This window comes from Halictus rubicundus, chromosome 12 (assembly GCF_050948215.1).
Source record: "Halictus rubicundus isolate RS-2024b chromosome 12, iyHalRubi1_principal, whole genome shotgun sequence".
NCBI classification, from domain to species: domain Eukaryota; kingdom Metazoa; phylum Arthropoda; class Insecta; order Hymenoptera; family Halictidae; genus Halictus; species Halictus rubicundus.
Window position 1 is genome coordinate 11,823,743 of NC_135160.1, and position 25,500 is coordinate 11,849,242.

The following is a 25,500-nucleotide window of genomic DNA, read 5'->3' on the forward strand; positions in this document are numbered from 1 at the left end:
TCTATCGGTGCGCATTAAGGCGTTGCGTTGCGCACCGTTCCGTCGCTCGAAGACGGCCGGAATCCTCTTCGAATAATAGATAACGAGCCCGCGCCGCTCGAATGATAATTCATCGATCGTGATCGAGTGGATTTTTCTACGGACCAGAGGCTCACAATCGGTGGGAACCTTCGCCGCGGATTCTATTTAATCCCCGGACCTGCGGGTCGTTTTCGACCCGTATAATATTCAAGCGTAGCCCCTATTCAATAACAAGTTAACACCTCGACTGCCAGATTGAATATTCCTCGGCGCCAGAATCGAATTTTTCAAAAATATTATAATGAAGTATTTCATAGTACAATCGAATTCAATATCCTCATCGATAGACTGCGGATCCTTATGCAAAATAAAAATTTGTTTCACGGCGTCTGGTAAATATTGCCTTATAAAAATAATGGCAATTTATTGAGATTATCCGTAATTTTTGATATGATAAATGCTTGGATTAAGGAAATTTATTCCACTATCTTCCGTAAATGAATTTTTACAGTTTCAATCGTTGTCAAATATAGAAACGGTTATTTTGACCGTGGTAGGTTTAGTGTTAATCATTTTAATAAGGTGATGCTGACAGATATCGATACTTTTAAACCCCGTTCGTCTTATTTCACGTGTCACCTATTCATTTTTCACAAATGCACAAAATCCCGTCCAAAATTCAGTCTATTTGTCAATTATTCATTTTTCACTAGTGTCGTTGTCACGAACGAAAAATTGTAACAAAAACGAATCAAAGTTACCATAAAATTGAAGTATTGCAGCACCTTCCAATGCCTCGCGTTATTTGTATTCCATTCGCATGCATTACGCGCGCATATAAATTTTCGCTGGGCTGTCGATTTATCTACTGGTAATCCCGTAATGAATTGATTGATAATAATTCAGAGATAAACTGTCCCGAATATAATTTCCGTGTGGTGAAAATAAACCGCGATTACAAATACTCGACGTTTTTCTTGTCGCTCGGTATCTCGGCTCGAGAGGCGCATTTTAAAGGAACGCTCTCGCCGTTGATCATCGACGATCCCCGGTTAATTGCCTCCGAGCCACGAATACACGTATCTATCATGGCCGGCGTATAATCGCAATAAAACTGGTCGCCCCTGTGCGCGTCCCGGCCGCTAACGATCAATTTGTTGCACCGTAATTGCCGCGATTCGCGCGAGGACACCGAGACCGAGCCAGGGATGCAGCGCGGCTCCGGTTGCATCGTGGATGCACCGGATGCGCCGCGCCGGTGGGATAGATCGGTGAAACGAATCTTCGGGGCGACGGTGAAAGTGGGGTCCCGAAGAATTCGGTTAGATCGACGGGAAGGGTCGTCAACCTTCTCTTATCCGAACGGTAAGAAACCGAGAAATTATGAGCCGCTGACTCATAAACCACGGCGATAACGCATCTCGAGTCGCTGCGCTGCGCTGCGCCGCAAGGAATTATGTGTTTCACCGGTTTCGAATCGCCCCTTAATTAAAACGTGCATCGGCCCGAGAGAAAGCGGCCGGAAAACAAATTCTAATCCGAGTGCGTCTGGAAAGGCCCGTGACCGTTCTCCTGCCTCGCTCCAACGATTCTCGAAAATGATGTTCAAAAAGTGTAAAGAGTATCCCTGGGTGATTAATCTACTGTAAAAATACCGATCGGAATCTCATTAACAGTGCCTGTCACTGCCGCGTCGATCGGTACAATGCCCCAAGTAAAAACAATCAAATTAACACATTATAGTTTAAAGCCGTGGTGCACAGCAGGATACGCAATCCACGACTTTCATCTACTAAATTGTTTTACTATTTCATCAAGGAGTTGCACTGAATAAAAGATTTTAATATAGAAGCGAAATAGAGAAGTGCATGATGGTACAGAAGGTGTTGATTAACTAGAGTTGATCTTGATTCATTGATTTTCTTTTTCTATTTTCTGAGAGGCATTCCGTCCCCAGAGAATCTGAAAAGAAGCAGAGAGATCGATGGCGGACAGATTGGGAGAGTGCATCGCGGAGTGCATAAAGGAGTGCAGGGTTTGAAATCGGCGATTCTTTTAACACTACACGTACCGAGCTATAAATGTAACAGATACATGTTGCCTTATAAAAATGACAAGATTTAATGTATTTAGACTTTGCTAGGCAAAGGGGCGTGGTCTATACAAAGGGGCGTGGTTTAGACAAAGGGGCGGGGCCTAGCCAAAGGGACGTGGCCTAGCAAAATGGGCGTAGCCTAGCCAAATGGGCGTGGCCTCGGCGCTCCCGCTTTCTTTTAACACTAAACGTACCCAGCTATAAATGTAACAGATACATGTTGCCTAATAAAAATGACAAGATTTCATTTATTTAGACTTTGCTGGACAAAGGGGCGTGGTCTATTCAGAGGGGCGTGGGTTAGCCAAATGGGCGTGGCCTAGCCAAATGGGCGTGGCCTCGGCGCTCCCGCTTTCTTTTAACACTAAACGTACCCAGCTATAAATGTATCAGATACATGTTGCCTAATAAAAATGACAAGATTTCATTTATTTAGACTTTGCTGGACAAAGGGGCGTGGTCTATACAGAGGGACGTGGGTTAGCCCAAGGGGCGTGGCCTAGACAAAGGGGCGTGGTCTATACAAAGGGACGTGGCCTAGCCAAAGGGGCTAGCAAAAGAGAGCCTAGCAAGTAGGCTCACGAAACAAATCCGATCGATGGCGGACAGATTGGAAGAGTGCATCGCGGTGTGCATCGCGGAGTGCAGGGTTTGAAATCGGCGATCTCGCCGAAAGGAGAACCGGTCGGATTTCGATGAGGGATTGGATCGGTCGGGTCGACGCTGCTGGTCACCGAGAGGTGAATCGAAAGCGCCGTGGGGACGGTCGCATAGAAGCCGATGCAGAAGAGTGCATGCGTGCGTGCGTTGCATCGTCACGTCTTCGTGTTCGTCGTCTGGTATCACGGGGAGACGCGGCGCGGCGCGGCGCGGGCGTCACGATACTCACGATGCGTTGGCGTGTCGATGCGTTTCTCATTGTCAGATGCGTATCTATGTTAAGCGCGTTGCGTTTGCGTTTGCGTTTGCGTTGCGTTGCGTTGCGTTGCGTGCGCCCATGCATTTATGCATCGCATTATGCGGCGTAGCCGACTCGCTCCGTGACCCATTCATTCCGCCGGTGTTATTCTCGAAAATCCAATCGTCTGGATTAATTATGAATTATTCATATTCATGCCGGCCACCGTCTCGTAAAATCGATTTAGACCTTAGGAAAAATCTATTCGGTCGGCCTCGGTTATTATGCCGGGATAGTATGTATAGCTGGCAGGCGAATCGGCCACCGTGCTTTCCGATATTTGCAAAAATAAAAAATGGACAGGCCGGCGCTACTCGTGTTCGCCGACCAAATTATAATGCATAGGCAATCTTTGGCGGTGGCTAGGCCGGGCGACGACGGTGATAGATGATCGACGATCCGGCGCTGGCAGCTCGATCGACGATTAAGTGTCGTCTCCGGCCCGAATTTTTCGCCGGTGATCCTCTCCTCTCAATCTCCCGTCTTTCTCTCTTTCTTTCTCTCGGTCGCATGATGTCGGACGCAGGTCGCGTCTCTCGGAGGCGGTTTTAATTACACGTCCTCTTCGGGATCATCTCTGTCCATCCACTTTCTCTCCTCTCCGACAACCAACACCGGGCTACGAGCAGGGCGTTCCCAAAAAGACAGGGCCGACCACGTGTTATTAGGGTCTATGCGTGGGCGTTGCAACAGCCTACTATTATTATTTTATAATCCTGGGACGATCTCTATAAAGACTTTTTCTCTTCCGCGAGATTGACGGTCGATAAACGAGATCCCGGGGGTGCACCTGCTCCGGCCGCGCGACCATAATCTCCTCCGGTATTAGGGATGGGAGCAAGTACAATGCGTGGCTACGAATCCGAGCCAATCTTGGCAACCGAGTTTCGTTTTTCGTTCTCGATTCCGATTTTTCGAACGATTTAATCGTTCGACCGCGGATTTTCTCGATTTATGTATCACTAAAATGAACGGACCAAAACTGTATGAACAATAGAGCCATTTCGAAATACCTTATACTACTTTGGACACAAGAAGATGATTCAGAGAAGAAATACATTGTTGTTTGACGCGTAGGCAAGGTAATTCGGCCGGAAACAACGAACTGCAAACGTGTGGAACGAACGCTACATTTTCAGAAATAAATGGATAAAAATTCACCCGAAGCGTGTATCAGATTATAATTCATCTGAGAATGAAAGAAATAAAAAAGTGCACATAATAGGTTCAAGTGCGTGTTTGTTGACAGTGCAGTTTTTATTTTCGAAAAGGTTTTTAGAGGGTCCTGGTGGAATTCAATGATTCTGAAGGTTCGAGGTGCTCCATGCCATCGCTAGGCGATATTTAAATACACTTTTCCAGCGTGGTTTCTATGCAAATCGTGTTTGTTTTTGTTTTTCTTCGCCGGCTCCCCCATTTTCACCAAGCACCCCATAAACAATTACACGGTATGCGATCGTTAAATCGATAATCGCCGTTTTTTCCCCCACCGACTATTAACGCACGACGAACGATGAAAGGACCGCGGATTCATAATTGGGTTACCACGGGATTTTTAGCCCGCCCTTGATTGCCACCTGCCTCCATCTACATCTCGTTGTCCTGTTCCTCGATATCGAGAGAGAGAGAGAGAGAGAGAGAGAGAGAGAGAGAGATCGTTCGTTTTTCTTCGGCGACGTCTCGATCGATAAGCAACAGCCACCAGTCCGCCGTTTAATAGTCCATAACGCTCGATAAACATTTCCACGTGAAACTTACTGTTAAACAATTCCCGTTCGTCTTCGCGGTGCTAATTATACGGTCTCCGCCATGAACCGATCCCTGTGATCGTTCTAATTAACCGAAATGAGTCGGTCGTGTCGCTCTAAACGACCTATTTATCCTATACAGTAGTCTGTCACAGGATTATTGGGGCACTTTAAAAAAACATAACTTTTTAAATATTGCACTATAAAATTTTTGCGTTCTTCAGAAGTTAGAGCAATTAGTTTATGACTTGGAGGAATTTTGAAGAAATTGCCACTGTTCGGAATTCCAGAGAAAATATTGAAAGTTGTGTTACACATTTTTATGTGGGCCTATAAAAATGAAAAGTTTAGAAAGTTTTATAAATCTGTAGGAACATTCTGGAAATTTCATCGAATCAGTCAACGTTGCAATGATCTAAGGAGGATCGAAACTGCTGAAAATCACAGTTTTTTCACGTTTCTGTAACTATAGTCAATATTCTTTTACGTATTTCGACGCCTGTCGTTTTCGCTGAAATTTTCAGAATTTATATACAAAACATATTTCTGAAATTTTCAACACAGGCCCCCATGAAAAGGTTGTAGAACACACAACTTTCATTTTCAATTTTTTCAGAATTCCTCCTTCGAGTCATGTTCTAACTTCTCCAAAAAGGTCGCATGGTCTAGTATCAAAAAGGTATCGTTTTGTTAAAAGTGTCCCGATGTTACTGTTACAGATTGTATGTAAAATCGTCCATCGACACACGTTGGTGACTTCGTGCGTTATCTGCTCGACGTGCAACAAAGTGTGCAACAACGTGTGCAACACGTGGAACGAGTCTCCTGCGTGTCCTAGTTCTCTGCAGAATGATCGCGAACTTACGACGAGCGATAAAAACGAAACGATCATAGCTCACACCGGCTTGCCACGTTCCTGTTGTCCGACAACACTTTGCTAACTGTTCTTCATTCTTCTGGAACGCCATTTTTTGAAGAATCTTACAATTAGATGCACACAGTGCTGGCCTAACCGAGTAGCAAAGTAAGCACGTGCTCAAGGCATCGGGAGAAGTGGAATTATAACACGAATTTTCTGAATTTTACAACTTCTACATAACGATAATATTGCAAAGCGTTTACGCGCGAAAAGATGAAAATCAGTAACCAGAGAGCAAAAGTTTAATTTCTCTTAAAAACAGTTTTGAGTCATAAAGATGCATAAATATCCGCCTTCTACATAACGATTATATTGCAAAGCGTTTTCGCGCGAAAAGATGAAAATCAGTAACCAGAGAGCAAAAGTTTAATTTCTCTTAAAAACAGTTTTGAGTCATAAAGATGCATAAATATCCGCCTTCTACATAACGATAATATTGCAAAGCGTTTACGCGCGAAGAGATGAAAATCAGTAACCAGAGAGCAAAAGTTTAATTTCTCTTAAAAACAGTTTCGAGTCATAAAGATGCATAAATATCCGCCTTCTACATAACGATTATACTGCAAAGCGTTTTCGCGCGAAAAGATGAAAATCAGTAACCAGAGAGCAAAAGTTTAATTTCTGTTAAAAACAGTTTCGAGTCATAAAGATGCATAAATATCCGCCTTCTACATAACGATTATACTGCAAAGCGTTTTCGCGCGAAAAGATGAAAATCAGTAACCAGAGAGCAAAAGTTTAATTTCTGTTAAAAACAGTTTTGAGTCATAAAGATGCATAAATATCCGCCTTCTACATAACGATTATATTGCAAAGCGTTTTCGCGCGAAAAGATGAAAATCAGTAACCAGAGAGCAAAAGTTTAATTTCTCTTAAAAACAGTTTTGAGTCATAAAGATGCATAAATATCCGCCTTCTACATAACGATTATATTGCAAAGCGTTTTCGCGCGAAAAGATGAAAATCAGTAACCAGAGAGCAAAAGTTTAATTTCTCTTAAAAACAGTTTCGAGTCATAAAGATGCATAAATATCCGCCTTCTACATAACGATTATATTGCAAAGCGTTTTCGCGCGAAAAGATGAAAATCAGTAACCAGAGAGCAAAAGTTTAATTTCTGTTAAAAACACTTTCGAGTCATAAAGATGCATAAATATCCTTCTTCTACTTATGAAGCTGTGTGCATAATTAGCGGAAATCGATGACACGATCTCGAAAGATTTAAATTTATACACCCAGCTTTGTTGCAAGACTTTTTATGGTACACAGAATAAAACTCAGAACTTCGAAAATGAATAAAGTACCCAGAAAAATCATCTGCAAGATTGCAATCGGCCGCTTTCTGCTTCGAATTTGACTTTGTAATCGAGTCAGGCGAAACTCGCAACTGGCAACAGCGAGCGAACGAGTCGCGAAACGGTAAAAAGCGAAATTCACGGTTGCCAAATGAAACATTGCATAATAAACACGAATTAAAATTGTCAGGTGTGCACGGACGCTCCAGGTACAACGGGAAGTCTGCAATTTATTGAATATTTTCAAAAAAGAGAGTGCCTCGATCGGTAACCGGAGAAAGTAGATTGCCGATCTCGGGACGAAAAAAGTCTTGTTCCGTCTTTCTCCGTCGAGCGAGTAACCATCCTCTCCCCCCACTAGCATGATCGGCTCCTCTTCGATCATCGTTTCGGAGTCGTAAAGAATGGTGAAGAAACGACTACCGTGACCAACGAAACGAAAAGAGCGGGCAGGAAGGGCACGCGTTACGAATTCCAGCTCGGATTATTGCGACTTATGTTGATCGAGGGAGGGGCGACGGCCACCTTGCCGATGGAAATTTATCGATCCGTCAGGATCGACGTCGATTCAGCTCGGCGAGGCTCATAACTCGCGGTCACACCTTGCTCCCGGTACCGGTACACCGATTAACGAGCTGAATCGCGACCGTAATTCCGCAAGCAACCGATTATGCAACGACAACCTTTCCGAGAGCTTTCGAAGCGCTGGCATTCCGTTCCCTCAAGCTCCGACAGAAGAAAATGATCTAGCGAAATAATCTCCCTTTTCTCGGGGATCCAATACTGTGGAGTCCCATCCTCCATTCTTTAACGCTAAACCCACCACCTACGGTCAAATGGTTCCAGAGTTTTTATTTCACAATTATTTAACACTAGGTTAAATTTTACATTACTTTATAAAAGTAAGAAGAATGTGTCTATCCAAGTTTTCAGCCATTTTTTATATAACATATACCTAAGGAAATAAGTTTGTCGAGTAATTCCACGTAGATGGATCTTCACAATCTCAATAATCGTAAATTAAAAACATTAGAACCCGTCATTTTGACGGGTCCGGTAAACCTAGTGTTAAGGTACAGAGACAGACGCTTCCACTGGAAATGATTGTACACTATTTAATTATACAGTAGTAATTTAATGAAAATTTAATGAAAATAGCAATACTTAAAATAGAGCAACTGCTCTGTGCCTAGATTATAGGTCTCCATGAAATTCCAGTTTGCGACAAGCTGGAATGAGATGGATGGTTATTTTTTACTGCTTTTACTGCTTTACTGCTTTCTTACTGTTTAACAGGCTTGACTTTTAAATTGTTCTGATGTCTCTGCTCTTTCAAATTGCACCTACTCACCTTTCTCATAAATAAGTATACTTGTGAGATGAAGAAAGTGCGTAGAGTTCAGGTTATTGTGTAGAGTAGAAAGTATTGCAGTAAATAAATGCGCAGAGTAATAGAGAACAATCTCTCTCTCACTCTCTTCTCCTCCAACCAGGAAACGATTGGAAAAGCCAATCAGTGTTTAAGGAGTCCATTAAAACTAGGTCCTAAAGAAAAATACAAGTGCAAGCGAAGGATTGGAAGAATATGCATGTTTATTAACGGGATAAACTACAAAAAGTCTGAAAGCAAACTGCAGTGGTCCGAATAAATTGGCGAGAAAATTGCACCGATCGGCTTCCGAGTCTTTCAATTATCTCGCCAAATAAGTTCTCTATAGTTCTTCCTTTTCAGAATTTTATAGCCTAATACCGAATAGGTATTATTGAGAGCGAAGATGCTGCTAGCCGATTGGTCCTAGCGATTTGTCAAAAAAGAAAAAAGGAATCTAGGATGAAGTTGGAGATAGTTACCGCCCACGGGAACAGACTATACCGATTCATTTGTTCTCCGAAGAACTCGTCGTTAGACTGCGGGTTTTATGCAGTCACAATCTCCGCGACTGTCTATATTTCAACGTGGAATATTATTTAATAACCGGGCTGCCGACGTTACGGTTTTTCAACGAAAAGGAACGGCTGGAATACGAAACAGTAAAGTCATCGGAACAATTTAAGAGCGACGCGTCGCGTCGTGCCACGACTCGTTAAAATTCTTTGTAATTAACTTCTGCGGCTCGTAATCGACGCAAGACGTTACCGGCCACTCCGCCGAACGTGAATATTATTTCTTTCTCCTCGAAATAATATTCCATTCCTTCGTACGCAACAATTAACCGTTCAAAGTAGCTATCGGATAAGTGAAAATTCTCCTTCTTCTTGTTTTGTGGGATTAAAGACAAAGCAGTTGTGATTTTCGTGGAATAAAATCGCGTGGGAAGGAGTTAATAATATTGAACAAGACTTTCAAGTTTCGGGGATAAATTATTGCGACCATATGATTCCAGGCATATTTAGTTTCCGGATAAATAAAATTGACAGAAAGGAAGAATTGCAGGAACTCGCTTAGTATTAGCGCACTATACTCTGTACTCTTACTCCCATAATGTCCCGAACGCAACTTCTCGGCCACCCCAGTGCAAATACAGCGCAAGTTTTGCGAAGATAGCAAAGGGATCGGAACCAGGGACGATTCGAGATCAAATCGAGAGCAAATCGAAGAGGCGGAGAAGATCCGAGACGAGGTCGGGTCGAGTGCACACTCACACGAGTCTTCGAACAAGAGGAGTATACGCGTTGTGTGTACCACGAAACGCACTTTCTCCTGTCCGGGATAAAAGCGTGCCGCGGTGAGAACGTTTCGCGATTTCCTAGGGTGTCGGTCGACATCCAGGCCCACCGGTTTGATTAATGCCCCTACCGTCTACAGTCTACAGTTCTACAGGACCCCCTCCTCTGCTCCGGAAACCTTGTTTCGTATGGCAACGATCCACCAATGGACCATAAACCAACAGACGAACGCGTACTGTTCGATTGAGATGCTATCGGGCCCTGATCGTAGAAAAACGACCGATCCCTAATGAAAACTCCTGCAATCGTTTGTGCACTTGTCTCTCTGTGCATCCAAATCCAGTGTGCATCGATTCTTGGAAGCTGACGGTGGAGAAAATCGAATTTTTCTTGAAATTTTTCCGACCTCCATTTTGTGTTTAAGCCGAAAGAATTGACCACCTTCACAATTGTTTGTCTCCATGCATTTGTCTCGTTTTACGCGTTTCTAAAAGATCGATTCACGTTCGATCTATCGCAGCATGGGACTATTTTTTACCGAGCAGAGTCTGGACTATTTTTCCCCAGTCGTGAGTCTTCTTTTATCCTAATCATTATCTTTTATAATGAGTTTCTTTGCTACCCGAGTTTGAGTTTGCTACCTTGACTAAAACATTGAGTAAATTCAATATCAAATAGAAGTCTTTCGTTTCTTGTGTCTTATTCCTTCGCAATAATGCTGATAAATAGAAGGACTTTTATATTTGAGTATTTGAAAGATCAATTCACTTTCGACCTATCGCAGCATGGGACTATTTTTTATTCCCGAAGAAAATTCCTCCAGCACCAAAGAAAATCAAATTCTGCTAGAACGTTTGCTACCTTGACTAAAATATTGAGTAAATTCAATATCAAATAGAAGTCTTTCGTTTCTTGTATTTTATTCCCTCGCAATACTGTTAATAAATATAAAGACGTTTAATTATATTTGAGTTTCTGAAGGATCAATTCTTGATTGTGAGTCTTGACGTTTTCAATTGACGTGAGTCTTCTTTTATCATCCTCATCCCCGAAGAAAATTCCTCCAGCACCGAAGAAAATCAAATTCTGCTCGAACGGTTTCCAGCTCGACTAAAATTTTGAGTAAATTCAATATCAGGTAGAAGTCTTTCGTTTCTTGACGAATAGGAGCATTTATGTTTATTTTTTCGTAATGCTGTTGATGAACAGAAAGATCTATAGTTTTGAGTTCTTAATTGGCGGCGTTATTTCCACGCATGATAGCCGAATTTCATACCTACCGTAGCGACTGCTGGATTCCGAGATACGGTAGATATCCTAATGGAATTCGACTGGCTCGCGAGCAGAGTGCAGTATGCATATACATACATACATCGCGATGAAAATTCATGTTTGATACGTGTCAAATTTCGCCGGAGAAACGTGAATTTGCACAGTCCGGTGGCCACGGTCCCGGGTTAACCATCGAAAGCAAGGAGACTGTTATCTCAGTTGCGTGAATCATCAGCGACGAGAAACTGCGTGCTAATTCCACGCGACGTGAAATCCACTTTTCCCTTGTTAGAGACAAAGTCAAAATGCTCGAAAGTTTCCACTATTCCCCGCGTCCATGTACTTGTCCACTTGAACCACTGGCAAAAGTCACAATTTTGCGAGAATCTCTGTTGAAATAATGTAGTCACGTTCTAAGTAAAACTCGCATCCGGGAATGTCGTGTAACAACTTGAAAAAAGGCAAGAATAAGTTCAGAAATGATAAGACATGCACGCGATGCGGGTATACGAAGATTGCAACTTTCCATTGACGCAACCAGTCATCAATTCGAGCATCTCCGGTAACGTAATAAAGTTTATTTCACTACCATATTTGACCTTGCATGACCTTCAATGATAACTCGCTGAATTCGTCTCAACACTGGCTATCACGTCGCGACAAAAAGAAAACATAGCATTCCATTTAAAAAAATAGAGTTGAAATCTCCTCTATGCCTCCGCTCACGCAGAAAATGTTTCTGTCACAATATGTCCCCCTCTATGCCGTGTAAGTTTTCTATATAACATTTTTTCATATTCTTACAAATAACGGCAATACTCAAACTGGACATAGTTATTACCCCACCCTGTAGAATAAGTTCACAGTTCCAGGTTTTTATATTAAAGAAAGTTCCTCATTCACTAACTATCATATCCCCAACAATCTCCTTGGGCGATTTCGACGGAATTCTTCAGGGTGGTTCGGAAGGTGGTGGCCGCGATCGATCAATCAACGATCCTCGATCGCAGAGTCGGTTTCTCTCGTTTTCGTGGGACCAATTTTCGTGTGCCCGCCAATTTAATTCGCGTTAGGGCTTCCACGTAGGACTCCGTCCCTGTCCGCGTTTTCGCGACGAAAAAACGGAGGACCGTGGAGGAAAGTGGAGCACGCGATCATGCTGCAGGGAGGGGGAAAAAAAAGGGAGAGACGAACGGACAGAGGCCGCAGCACAGCACAGGAAAGTGGACGATCGTCGTCGGCGTTCGTTTCGTCGGGAAAGTGGACTGGGGATACCGGATCGCCGAGAACGGTTTCGATTTCATCGGCGAGGGTCTCATTTTTCTCGAAGCCGCGGGCCCCGGCCGTTCCAGTTCGATTTTTGCCAGGCCCGAAAGCCCGGAAAGTCCTTTGCCTTGACGTCGGCTCGCAGGAATTTCCTAGTCGCCCGCAGGATTCTGCAGGACTGGTCGGACCTGTGCCGATTCGGCAATCGTTTTCTTTTGTTGGACGCACGCAGCTATATTTATTCACAAGGTGCACCGTGATCGATCGGCCGTGGGTCTTTCAATAATTTTTCAAGATTAGTTAAGCTGGAGTGGGTTAACACAGAAATTGTAAAGTTTACTTTAAACTGACGTATTTTCTATCTATTCCACTAAAAATAATCTAACAATCTAATAATCTTACTGTTTTTATTTAGCGCATGGTTTATTCTTTAAGTTGCATTGATTTAAAAATATCTTAATAAATTAGAAACAGTGCTGCTAGGGCGGACTACCCCGGAACTGGGGCAAAACTGCGCCTACCTGTTTAAAAATTATTGAATCTTGTTTCCTTATATTATGGGGCAAAAGCGGAATTATTATTAGTAATAAAATAACATAAGAATAGAAAATTCGCAGAATACGTGGCAGCCATCTATGTTGATCATTGAATACTAACCAAAGGAAGATTTCTACCTTACAGTTGGTAGAATGCAACGTATACGGTATTCGAATAAATAAGGGCACCGCACCTTATGCACCACTGTTATTTTTCGTTTCATAGATTGTTCATTATGCGACCCCCCGTAAGTCCCTTGCGGGGTCCCAGCGAGGGACATTTAGAGGAAGTCTGCGACCCTCGCTGAGCGTTGCATTTGAAATGCACAGTGCACGCTGGAAATGGAAATGGTCCTCGCGTTTGTGTGACCAAAACCAGGGACATACTGACGGATAGATGCAATGTTGCAGAAACGGACAGCGAAGCTCGAGACAGGGGTACATCCCGCGGTGGTGGGGGTAGTTCCAGGGACCTTTAAACGCGAGGCTCGTAGGGACTCGTATCGGGAATTCACTGTAAATGCCATTCATTACGGTAACGCTTTGCGGAGTACGTACTCGAATGTGATTTGGGATCTGGCAGACAAAATGTAACGCGTTTAACCAGTTAACTGCGGAGTTTAATTTGAAAAATCCGTCACGGGCGCGGAATTAAAACGAGGCGATGACGAATGTGCAGGCCAAATGCCGCTGTTATAAATTCTACTACATTATACATTCTGAGAAGGAATTACATTTTCATTCGATAAGACATTAACAATTCATTAACGTCAACCGCACCGCAATAGAGTCTTTAATTGACGTGTGTATACGCGTCGAACGCGATTAACTAGTTCATGCAGCGTACAGAGAGGAATTAGGAATCGATAGGGGCGACCGGTTCCATTAGCGATGCGATCGGAACGATTCCGCCTCCGAATCCACGTATTTGTCAGCTGCGGCTCTGGTATCTTGTCCGCGGGCACTCAGCAACCCCCGCGGGAACAGCTTGAAGAATCCCCGTCCACTCTGAAGGTACCGCGATTAGGCTCTCAGGCTTTTATTTCCTACCTCCGGACTCTGCTTTTGTCGATTCATTCCTCGGTTTCGGTGACTGGCCGTTTATCCTCGCGCTAAAAGCTCGCCCACGAGCGCGTTACACACGATCCGAACCGACTCGAACACGCCGAGTAGATGAAGAGGGTACTGACCCTTGGGCTAAGGTTCTCGCATCCATTTCGACCGAACGGTTCCAGAACGGTCGTTCAATTATTTATCGGTTCATTAATTAGTTATTCAGTAGCCGAACTTGTCGCGCGGTGCAACACCGTTCGGATAAGTGACGCTCGGTTGAGAGTTATACAAGGTTAAAGTTATACACGGTTAAAGTTATACAAGGTCAAAGTTATACAAGGTTAAAGTTATACAAGGTTAAAGTTATACAACGTTAAAGTTATACAAGGTTAAAGTTATACAAGGTTAAAGTTATACAAAGTTAAAGTTATGCAAGGTTAAAGTTATACAATGTTAAAGTTATACAAGGTTAAAGTTATACAAGGTTAAAGTTATACAACGTTAAAGTTATGCAATGTTAAAGTTATACAGGTTATACCTCGTCTATACGTTTAGCATCAATTGATTCGTATAAAGGAGATTCTACTATAGTCGCAATCCTATTCGGTCAGGCTAGGCGCAGCGCTGTCGCGGCGTTGCACATTTCAAGGTTTTTTTTCCTGCCGGCCGGATGGAATCACGGTGCAATTAACATCCATAACCATCAAACTGAATTACCAACAATATCCGCCTTGCGGTTTCCTCGAAGACCGGGCGCCGCGAAATCGAACGTCAGATTAGAGAGAAGATCCCTAGCCGGAGGAATGCGAGCCGTATCGTTCGTCGAGCATTTCCTTCATTCGCCTAAATTATGCTATCGAAGATTCGGTGACGGCATCGTCTCCCGCCACGTGGACTCGCGTTGTTCGCTGAATTAGGGCGAACGCACATATCGACGATAACACTGTGTCTGATTAACCAGTTAGCTGTTCTTCACGAGTACACTCGTCACGAAGGAATGGCAATATTTTGTGCCATGACGAGTATACTCGTCGAAACGGTTCATTTTTACGAGTCAATTCAGGCACACATTTTTCAAACAGGTCGAAACAGTTAACACGTTCGCTGCCGAGCGGCATTTTCAAAAACGGGTCCACCACGCCAACAAATTTAAACCCTTTTAGTTTCAGTTTAAGCGAATTTCACGATTTTACTAGGGTTTGGAAAAAGGCTCATAAAAAGCAATATAAAAGCAATATAAATTTATTTTGAGACAGAGTTCTCTCGCAATGCGAATAGTAAAGCGCTACAAGGTGCGTGCCGATATATCGGCCTCCGTCACTAAAAGGGTTAATTAATTAATTATAAAATAAGAATACAAAACTCGTATTTATGGGGAAAAAATTGTTGCGTTGTTTTCTAATCCCCAAAGCCAGGTACCTTGAAAGAACATGAAAATACTAGCGCCTAAATAGAAAATACTGGCGCCTAAACACAAACTTCGACCTACGAGATAACTCGTTGTTGGCAGGGAACGTGTTAACTGGTTAAAATGTGACGGTAAACGAAGAAACTTGCGTTCGTTGTCGGACTATGTTGATCGTAACAGTGATCGATAGCTTGATCAACAAGGTTTTATTTAGGAAAAGTGAACACCAACTGAATAGAATTATGCTAAATTAAAAAGGAGCTTCGAGATATCCGAAGCGATCTGCCGGCTTGGAATGCGAGCATCGTCGAACGAAATCGCGCGTGAAACGAATCGGGACGTAGAAAAAATGCGATTTCCCCTTTGCCAGCGGACGATCGAGCATTATCGGCGACAGCACACGTCGGGGACGGATTCCGCAGTCCGAAACTCGATTTGCACGGTCCGATTAACGTCCGCGGGCTGTTCTAATCGTAGAATTCGGTCAAGGCGGATCGGTCACGGGCTGTCGTTTCTCTCCCGAGGAAAGAAATCGGTGATTCAATTTCAACGGTTGTACGAGCGGATCGAATCTGTGAAAACTGGTCGCGGGGCCCGGCTCGAGACGAACCACGGAGGAACCTTATTCGACGAAATTCGCAAACTCCGCGGATGTTACGGTTCGACGTCGAGAAAAAGACCGATCCGCGAAACCACCGGTTTCCGGGGCTCGCGTCGCTTTGCCCCGCAGCGCGAGCGAGCGCATCGCATCGCATCGCGTCGCACCGCGCAGCGCGAAACCGCGGTAAACACGTAACTGCATTGTGCGCAGTTTAGTGTGCAATAAACCGGCCGGCCAGAAAATCCCCGTGTTACGGACACGATAACAGGCGGCGGTGTTTAAAACGGTACTTTAACGACCCCGAGATCTCGATTCGAGGTAAAATTCCGAAAAGCTTCTCTCTCTCTCTCTCTCTCGATTCTTTTCTCTGGCGAAAGAGTAATATGGCCGTCGCGTCGCGTCCTGTGGCCAATCAGCAAGCACGATTGGAAATCGCACGTCTCGATGCGGAAATCATGCAACCACATTTCCCATTGGTAGATGATGTACCTACTTGAACCTTTTGATAATTAGACTGTGCGGAGGTTTACGCAGGATTAAAATTGTCTGTGCAACTTGTACAAAATAGGAGCCGAGGGAGGTCTCATTCTATCTGTGACGATTTTAATCAACGCATTGATATTTTTCAATTGCTTTAACCCTTTGCACTCGGCACTATTCTCAATGTAAAATTAGATTTTTCTTCCGTCTTACAATATTTTCAATTTATTCAAACGAAACTGATCCGATTTCTACATATAGTATTCGAATGTTTAGTAATCTATTGGATACAAATATTGTAATGTAACAAATATTTTGTAATATTTTTTGTAATTTCTTTGAAACAATGCCACAACAATTTCTGGTGGTGCTTCAGAGTCACCATTCGAGTGCTAAGGGTTAATCTGTGCATCAGTTTAAATGGCACTTACTCATTCTTCTCACGAACGCACAAAATCCACGGTGATTAGTTCAGTGACAATAGACGAGCCTCTTTGCACCCATTCTTCGAATGTTCCAACGAATTAAATAACGGCGACGGTGCTTGATTTTGATTACGCAACAAAACGTATAGAATCAATTTGACTCTGTTTAACCGGAAGGTTAAACCCATAGAAATGGGCCCGTGCAACTGTCAGGTCACGTGCTAGTATATCGATATTTTGCCACATAATTTTAGTTTTTTCACCAGATGACGTATACGTCTTAATTGTATAACGTCTCAGAGATCATCGATAACAACATTGATGACGGTTCGCAGCGCCATCAACTTGAAATATCAAAGTAAATGCAAGTTGTCTGCGGATAGACACCAACGGAACAAAATTCGGCCCATAGAGGGTTAAACAAAATTTTGCCATCGTCGACGTCACATATTTGTTGCGGTGGAGAACGTGTTAACCTCTTAGCTTAAAAGCCCGAGAATACTCGGGTATTATACACACTTTTACGAGTAATTCTCATGTAATGTAATATTTTGCTAAAATTAAGTAAATCATGTTAAAAGATCTTGGAACTTTTCACACGCGCGTTGGTAGTTTTATTATTAGTCGCACTTTGAAATATGTACGTCTATTTCCAAACTTTCTAGCAGTAAGAAGTTTATGGAAGTATTGATAGTATAAACGATTATCATTTGAAGGTATTAGTGACAGTGGATGTGGTACATTACCAGGTAAGCTAGGTAGGCTTATTAATATGGATTGTGTGTATACAGTAGTAAGCCTCAATATTAGAATCATGGAAATCAATAAGTAGATATATGTGTATATACGTACGTATAACACTATTTCTAGATTACATGTATTAGCGTTTCTTCATTTCAAAGAACTCGCTACCTCATTAATTCACGTTACTAAACAGTGTTTGAAGCAACAATTGCGATACATAGATCAAAGACATGTTATTATTCGAACATAATCTCTATCAAGTTCACTTACTATGCAAAGACATTAACACTCTATTAATAATACATTAAATACATTAATATATCACGCTATTAAAAAAATTACTATCATCATCTGATCATATGTATTGGATTAGCATAATACATTCATGCCGTTAGCACATTATTCGCATTTCCAGCGTATTATATGGCAAATATAGTTAGCAATAAGTTTGTTTGACGAATCGTATCTGTAAATTAGAGAATGCTCTGTATTCTTTAATGGCTGACAATATACTCTGTGCATGAAGTATGGTGTAATATTTCAATGTAGTTTACCCGATGCATGTATAGTTTCTACTGGTATGTAATAATCTTTTGATTAATTTCAACATAGTATAAAATACACACTTTTACGAAATAATTTCTAAGTTAAGAGGTTAATTTCCAAGTGCATTCTGACGATGCAGTCGATGCGATTTTCCCGTGGTGCGGCACACAGTGGGCAATTTGGACGAAATCGGATTCAAAATCAAAGAACATTCGATAGAAACGGGGTAGAGCGATGAAATTTTTTTTTTAATTAAAGCCGAAACTTTGTAGAATATGGGAAAAATAGGGAGATTATTACCATCCAATCGTTTCAACGAAAAAATGACTTCATTAGTTTTTGTCACAAAAATCTATTTTTTGCAAAATCCTGAGGTCGTAGACAAATTTTGAGACCAGATTTGAGATCAGCGTGAAAAAATCCATGGGAAATGATGTATAGCATGTTAAAGAAAAAATTTTTTCCGCGCGTGGTGTTGGAAAAACCACAATTTTCTTGAAATTGTGCGCGTTTAACGAATTTTCTCGAGGTTAAAAAACGTTCGTACCACAATCTCTCTATTTTTCCCATATTCTACAAAGTTGCAGCTTTGATTTAACAAAAATTTCATCGCTCCACCTCATTCCTATCGAAAGTTCCTTGAATCCGATTTCGTCGAAATTGCCCACTGCGCGTCGCACCAGAAAATTCGGCCGATCTTACGAAATCGAATCGTGGCGTTCGTTCGGCAAGGAATCGGCGAGGAATCGCGAGGGAAAGAGAGATTACAATAGCGGCGGGAGAAGAGAGGGCGTTGGTCGCGGCCGGGTCGTGCAGTTGTCGCATTCCCGGCGCTCGCGCTCGGTGCAAAGAGCGGCATGCGGTGCAGGTGCACGTGCGCATCACGATGCAGCTCCTCTTCAGCCATACGCCGGTATGACCGCGGTTACCGTGGCTCTCTGGCCCCGCAAAAACGTAATTTACGGTCGTACCGTGCACGACGGACAGACAGAGAGCGAACCGACGGCCGGAGGAGAGAGATCAGAGAGAGAGAGAGAGAGAGAGAGAGAGAGGAGAGAGAGACCAAAAAGAGCCGGGGCGGCGAATCGCGGCTTCGAAATTCTACGGCGAAGCGCCGAAGGAGTGACGATGAGGCGACAGAGAGAACTGCAACTGTGCTCCCAAAGATAACTGCACAAAATTGCATCCGAGAGGCTCCGTGTACTGTAGATTCCCTTGTAACGCGACCAAAAAACTGTTCCAAAAGACTGTGCAGATATAATGTGTTTTATGCGACAGTAGATGAAGAAATTGGCTAAGAAGACTGTAGATTTACTGCCGCGTAAAGCATGCGTGCATAGAGTCACTTTGAACAATCTTTTTCTTCCGAGACTGTACTTTCTACTGCCGAAAAAAGACACGTGTATCTTACGTCCTTTGTTTAAGAGCGCAGTCCTTTATTTCATTACTCTGTCTTTTGGATTTATTCTTTTCCTAGAATGGCCATTCTGTACTTCATCTTGCGAATAGAAATTGATCAGCACACCGACATCCTAACGCATACTATTATAAATTCAACTTTGACATCAATTGTACTTGCATAGAATTTTCTAAATTTTTCAAACGCAAACCTGATTGATTGAAAAAAAAAGTTTCCTGATTTGTCCTTTATTTTCGCAGGGAAAATGTGTGGTCACCGTACGTGTATCCAGTCTTGTATTTTTGTAAATTGCGCTCTCAGGTACGCTTTTCGGCCTTTCTACCGAAAAGCAGAACTATTTTTTCGTTTCAAGCAACCACTATTCGGTTCGTGCGTCAGTTTAAGTGTCTGCTGAAGCATGGTGAAACGAACAGAAAATTTTGGGTTTGCTCGAAAGACGTCGCTCGTTTCATGCGATCGCGATCCTCTGTTGGATCCTCGTTCGCGGAATCCCTGCAAGTTTCTCGGGGAACGGTTCCCGGGGGAGGACGAGGACGAGGACGAGGACGAGGACGAGGCGGAGGAGGAAACGGGCAGGACCGCAAGGATACTCGAAGAATCCTTGGCCGAGGGGAGCAAAGAAACGAACAAGAGAGGAGAGAGCTCGTCCTTTCGCGGTCGCGTCGACGCTGAACAGAGAAAAACAGAGGAAGAGAACGAGGCAAAAGAGAGACGGGGGCGGGAGAGAGAGAGAGAGGGGCATTAAAGAGAGTGAAACAGAGAGAAAGAGAGCGAAGAGTCTCCTCCTCCGTTTCCAGGTGCGCGATTGCTTCTAATTGCCCGCGCGCTGGCCCCGAGGCCCTGCCAAAGTGAAATTGCTGCCAAGTCGAGAACCGGAGAACGCCAGGCGACAACGAGTCGGCAGAAAAAGGGCACAGGGAAGAGAACCTAACCGTCTCCTCTCCTTCTCGTCTCCCAGGGTCGTGATCCGCTTCGGGAACCGACGCGATGCCGCGTCGCGCCACCACCGATTCGAAGCGTTTTCACTAATTAACGCGCGGGTCCGCCGAGAGGTTTTGCCCCGAGACGCGAGAAACTCTGACCGCCCCTTCTGCTCCAGCGATCGCTCAACCAATCCCAATTTCCCGTTCTTCGGGTTCCTCTTCCGGTATCCGGACTGCGAATGCGAATCCGACGAGGGGACAGCTCCCAAGCTCAAAGTTGAGCTCCAGGTCGTACTTCGAGACTATAAATCGATGTGATAGCGAACAAAGCATGGACATTCAAAGTAATTTTCTTAACACGTTCGCGGACAGTAAAAATTTCAGTGAGCTGCAAAAATAGACCGGCAATTTTTCTTGAAACTAGTTGTACTATCGGAAGTCTGGTTAAACATGAACAATAATAATAAGTTAATTGTCATTACTAATGTATATTAACCCCTTGGCATACAAATTAAATGGAGAGATCCCGCAGCCTTTACGTAAGCTTATTGGCAATATTTATTGTTAACCCCTTGCCGTGCCTTTTAGCTGAGAAGACTTCGGTGCCCAAGCGCCAATTCATGTTTGGCTCGAACTTTTGTATACGAGTCAGACTCGTGATATTTATGTTTGACGCGGTATTACGGCTACGAACCTGACTCGCAATGTTAACCCTTTGCACTCGGCGCTATTTTCATTCTGAAACGAAATTTTTCTTCCGTCTTGGAATATTTTCATTTTATTCATACGAAACTGATCTCCGACTACCACATACAATAATTAAATGTTTAGTAATCTGTTAAATAGAAATTTTGTAATGTAACAAATATTTTGTAATAGTTTTTGTAATTTCTTTGAAATAATGCCACAACTATTTCTAGTGGTGCATCAGAGTCACCACTCGAGTGCAAAGGGTTAATGTTTACGTTTGGTCCGAAATTCTCATGACGAGCCAGTCTCGTCAAAGTACGGGGTTAATTACAAAAACTGTAGGTTGTATAAGATTAAACGAATAAAAATTGGCTTTAAACGAATGCTACAGCATTCGTGTCATTTTGCATTACTATGAAGATGAATGCTACAGCATTCACGTCCACGAACGTGTTTGAAAAACTTTCGTTGCAGTCATCTGATGTCCGTTGCTACTTTCGGGGACGTGCGAAGGTTCTCGCGAATTGCCCCAAAATTTTCGAGAACCCGAATCAAATTCCGGACCTGGCCCGGCCCGAGAATGAAATTTCCGCGTTTTTGCGTTCCCGAGACAATGTTTGGCGATTCCGGCGCAAAAGGGGGGGGGGGGGAGAGCGGGGCTGTAATTAATACGCGTGGACTGCGATAATCGTTCGGCGTCGCAACGGATTGGTTCTCGCGAGGCCGAGACGCGGAGCTCGGTGCATCTCTCGGTGCAGCATTTGCATGCGCCGCTTCGGTGGAGTTTTTGCGCGGGGTGCTCCGGTTATTGATGGCCGCCGCAGCCGGAGCGTTTCAGCGCGGCGAATAAAGAGGGTAGGCGTTTCCTCGCGAGTCGGTTTCGCCTCGAATCCCGCGGAACGATCTTCCCCCGTTGAACGCGAGCGCGTCTTTTTCACTTTACGACGGCTGGTTGCATCCTCTCTCTCTCTCTCTCTCTTTCTCTCTCTCTCCCGCTTGCTCCCTCGCCAGCATCTCCCTCTCTCGCAAGTTTGCTCTTTTGTGCCGTGGTGCTCGTTCGGCGAGCTCGTCGTCTTGTAAAAGTCAATATTTATGAGGGTGCTAACCACCGTCATCGCTCATCCCGACTCGTTAACCAGCTCCGCCGGCGCAGCTTTGTGTTTACATCCGAAGGACAGGAGCATCCTCTTTATTGTCAGCCCTAAGAAAACACGTCCACCGTGCCGTAGCCCGTTCTATGTGTCTGGCCTTCGGCGGGATCTCCTTATCAGCAACCCCCGGAGCCCCCGCAACCACGAAGGCTACCTTTCTTCGGGGCGTTTTCAGCTTCGGCACGCGAAAAACCCGCTCGTTCCCAGCGATCCGCTGAAATCGAGAGCTGGCTACGCTCGACCAGCAAAACTCTGATAAACGCTTTTCGAGGGCAGGAAAATTATACTTGACTCGCCCCGACGCGGGACGCTTTTCCCGCCAATCGTGGGACCGTGCTTTCCATATTTGATTAATGGCATTCCTAGACGTCATTTATTATAAGCGCTTCGTTTCTTATAATAGTATGCAGGATTTTAGAATAGGAGGACCAGAGGTCAGACATAAATGGTTCATAAGGCTTTCTGGCTTTGCCTAATCTCCATACTTATGTCATACATTCGGTCCCCGAGGGTCCTACACCACGTAGCATGTGTATAAATTAGTGTCCACGTTTGTATCAAAGCTGCGGATAGATTCGACAATTTAGAACATCTAATAAAGGATTATAAAGAACACGATAGAGATTGTGATATTACCTTTTCTGTTGGAAATATAAAAGGCGGTATTAAAGACTTTCGTGGAATGATGAGAATAGTGGCGATTGTGATATCACCTTTTCTGTTCGAAGAACATGATAGAGGTATTAACCCTTTGCACTCGGCGCTATATTCATTCTAAAACTAAATTTTTCTTCCGTCTGAGAATATTTTCATTTTATTCACACGAAACTGATCCGATTTCCACATATAATATTTGAATGTTTAGTAGTCTATTAAATACAAATTTTGTAATGTAACAAATATTTCGTAAAATTTCTCGTAGTTTCTTTGAAATAATGCCACAATGATTTCTAGTGGTGCTTTAGAGTCACCACTCGAGTGCAAAGGGTTAATATAGGAGAGGTATTGAGTGAAAAACAAGGCGAAAAAGATTATACAGTGAAGTCTTGATCTAAGCCGACCGGAGCTACACGATCTTAGTCCAAGAAGCTCGAGCTGCCTCCGTGACGAGATCACAAGGAAATAGTAATCCTACACGATCTATGTCACAGCGCGGACCCGAGGAGTGGGCTTAGATCAAGGACTTTACTGAAGATTGAAGACTGCAAAAGAAAAGAAAGGAGGGAAAAACCAAAGAATAGTAAAGTGTGCAATAAGTTAGATAATTAGTAACAGAAGAAAGGGGGAGTAACGAGGAGTGGGGCTGAATAAATTATTACAATATTATTCCTTCCTTCCTACGATAGAAGGTATTTAAGCGACGACAAATGCTAATCATCTGGAAGGTATCCGTTGCTCCGCACGTTGCTCGATACGCATTCCTAGATCCAGTCTTCGAATACTATAATTATTTCCATTAGAAAACAATGGGTTCGATTTCAATGGTTCGCTGTGATCCAAACGCGTACCCTTAGGAAAAGAGCGATCGGAACCGAATGAAGACTGCCTATGGTCTCGCAGCGAAGGTCGCAGAGTCTCTTCGAGGTCCCCGTTCCTCGTAGCATCCGCGATTCCCTTTCGAAAAGGTTACGGATACCGTAACCGCAAGCGCGCGCGCTGGTTCGCGTAATTGCGACACGCCGCGCGCCGGTCGCAGGAGAAAGGTGCAACGTGTTCGCGGAAGAGCAACAGGTGCCTCGGTTGTTCTTCAGCTAGGTTCGAGTGCCGCCATCTCGCCACGGAGACGATCATTCCGACACGCGGATACCTCGCGACTTGTCGATAAGAAGAGACCTACCGTCCGCGCGGAAGATCAACGAGCCTTCTTCGTCGAGCCGACCGGATCCGAAGATGAATCGAAAATTGTAGAAATGATTAACAATCATCTTGGAGACTTACCGATACTAGATACTAGATACTAGATACTAGACAATAGAATTTACCGTATCCTACACGCGACTGATAGATAGTATAAAGCTGAGTCCACACTGAAACAACATGTAGGAACTTCTTGTCGCCTCCAATTGTGTATGCATATCTCTCTCTCTCTCTCTGCCAATATCTAAAAACTAATAAACCAATTCGGTTGGTCGTAGCATTTTTTTTTTTAGTGTCATAGTTTCTTTTCTGCAGATAGAAAAGGACGGTCATTTTTCGCCCTTTGGCGCCTTGGAACCGTCATTCGAGTACTAAGGATTTCCAATAATTGCGGCGCAGTAAAAGGAAGCTTAAAAATCTTCTTCAACATTATAATCCCAAACGAAGTTATTAGACGACGTTACTTGGAGGTGGCGTGTTGGTTCGCAATAGAAATTCTTGTTACTATCGAAGAATGTATCGAAAAGTCTGCAATCAGGGTCCGTAGACTTCGAGAAATTATGAAATAATCGCCGCACAGTGGTCCGGATCGTGGGACGTTCGACCAAAAAGTCGACTGTTAGAAATTGAAAACTAATCAATGTGTATTGCTTTGTAAATGTCTAGAGACCTCGAAAATGAAGAAATTAACGAAATTGAATACATATTTTAGTTTCTATGATCATTTAAAGTTGAACGTTTTATTATTGTTTAAAGCTATTAATGTTGGACGCGGTATCGCATGAATTGATGAAACTCTGCAAGGAGAAAAGTCATCGAACGATGGTAATACAGCCCGAAAGTTTCTTTCTCAACGCTAAAATATCAGCCGAAATCACGGGAATTGATATAAAATTAATTAAAAGGTTCCACGTTGTACTTCAGGTACTTCCTTTTCAAAACATTTGGAAATTTTTAATAGTATATGTATATTCATTTTTTATTATAGGTCATTTCATCACCCTACACAGTGGACATAGTAAAATTTCAAAAATATGCACAAGATACGGTAATGCATTATGTAAACAATTATGGATGGTATTACGTGCCAGCGTCAATTCATAAAATACTAATACATGGGGCGGAAATTATAAACAATGCGTTGTTGCCAGTAGGGCAACTTTCAGAGTAGCCCAAGAAACGCGTCATAAAGATTTCAAACGCATGCAATGTAGAAACACGCGAAAAAATTCAAGATTATGCAGAAACGAACACATATTGAATCGATTACTTTTAACATCTGATCCATATACAGGGTCATCCGTTTTTAAACGGCCAAACGTCAACCAGCTATAGAGGACCCCAAATGAAACAACTTTCACCCCTAACACTTTGTTTGATTCGGTCTTGATTTTTAGATAATTGCAAAAACCCGTCATTTTTTGC

The 25,500-nt window shown here is 43.3% G+C and overlaps 1 protein-coding gene across 2 annotated transcripts in view; it reads right to left on the reverse strand.

Annotated features, from left to right (window-relative positions):
- Positions 1–25,500, reverse strand: part of LOC143359636 (uncharacterized) — a 352,730-nt gene that overhangs the window by 250,272 nt on the left and 76,958 nt on the right. The gene's annotated exons all lie outside the window — the stretch shown is intronic.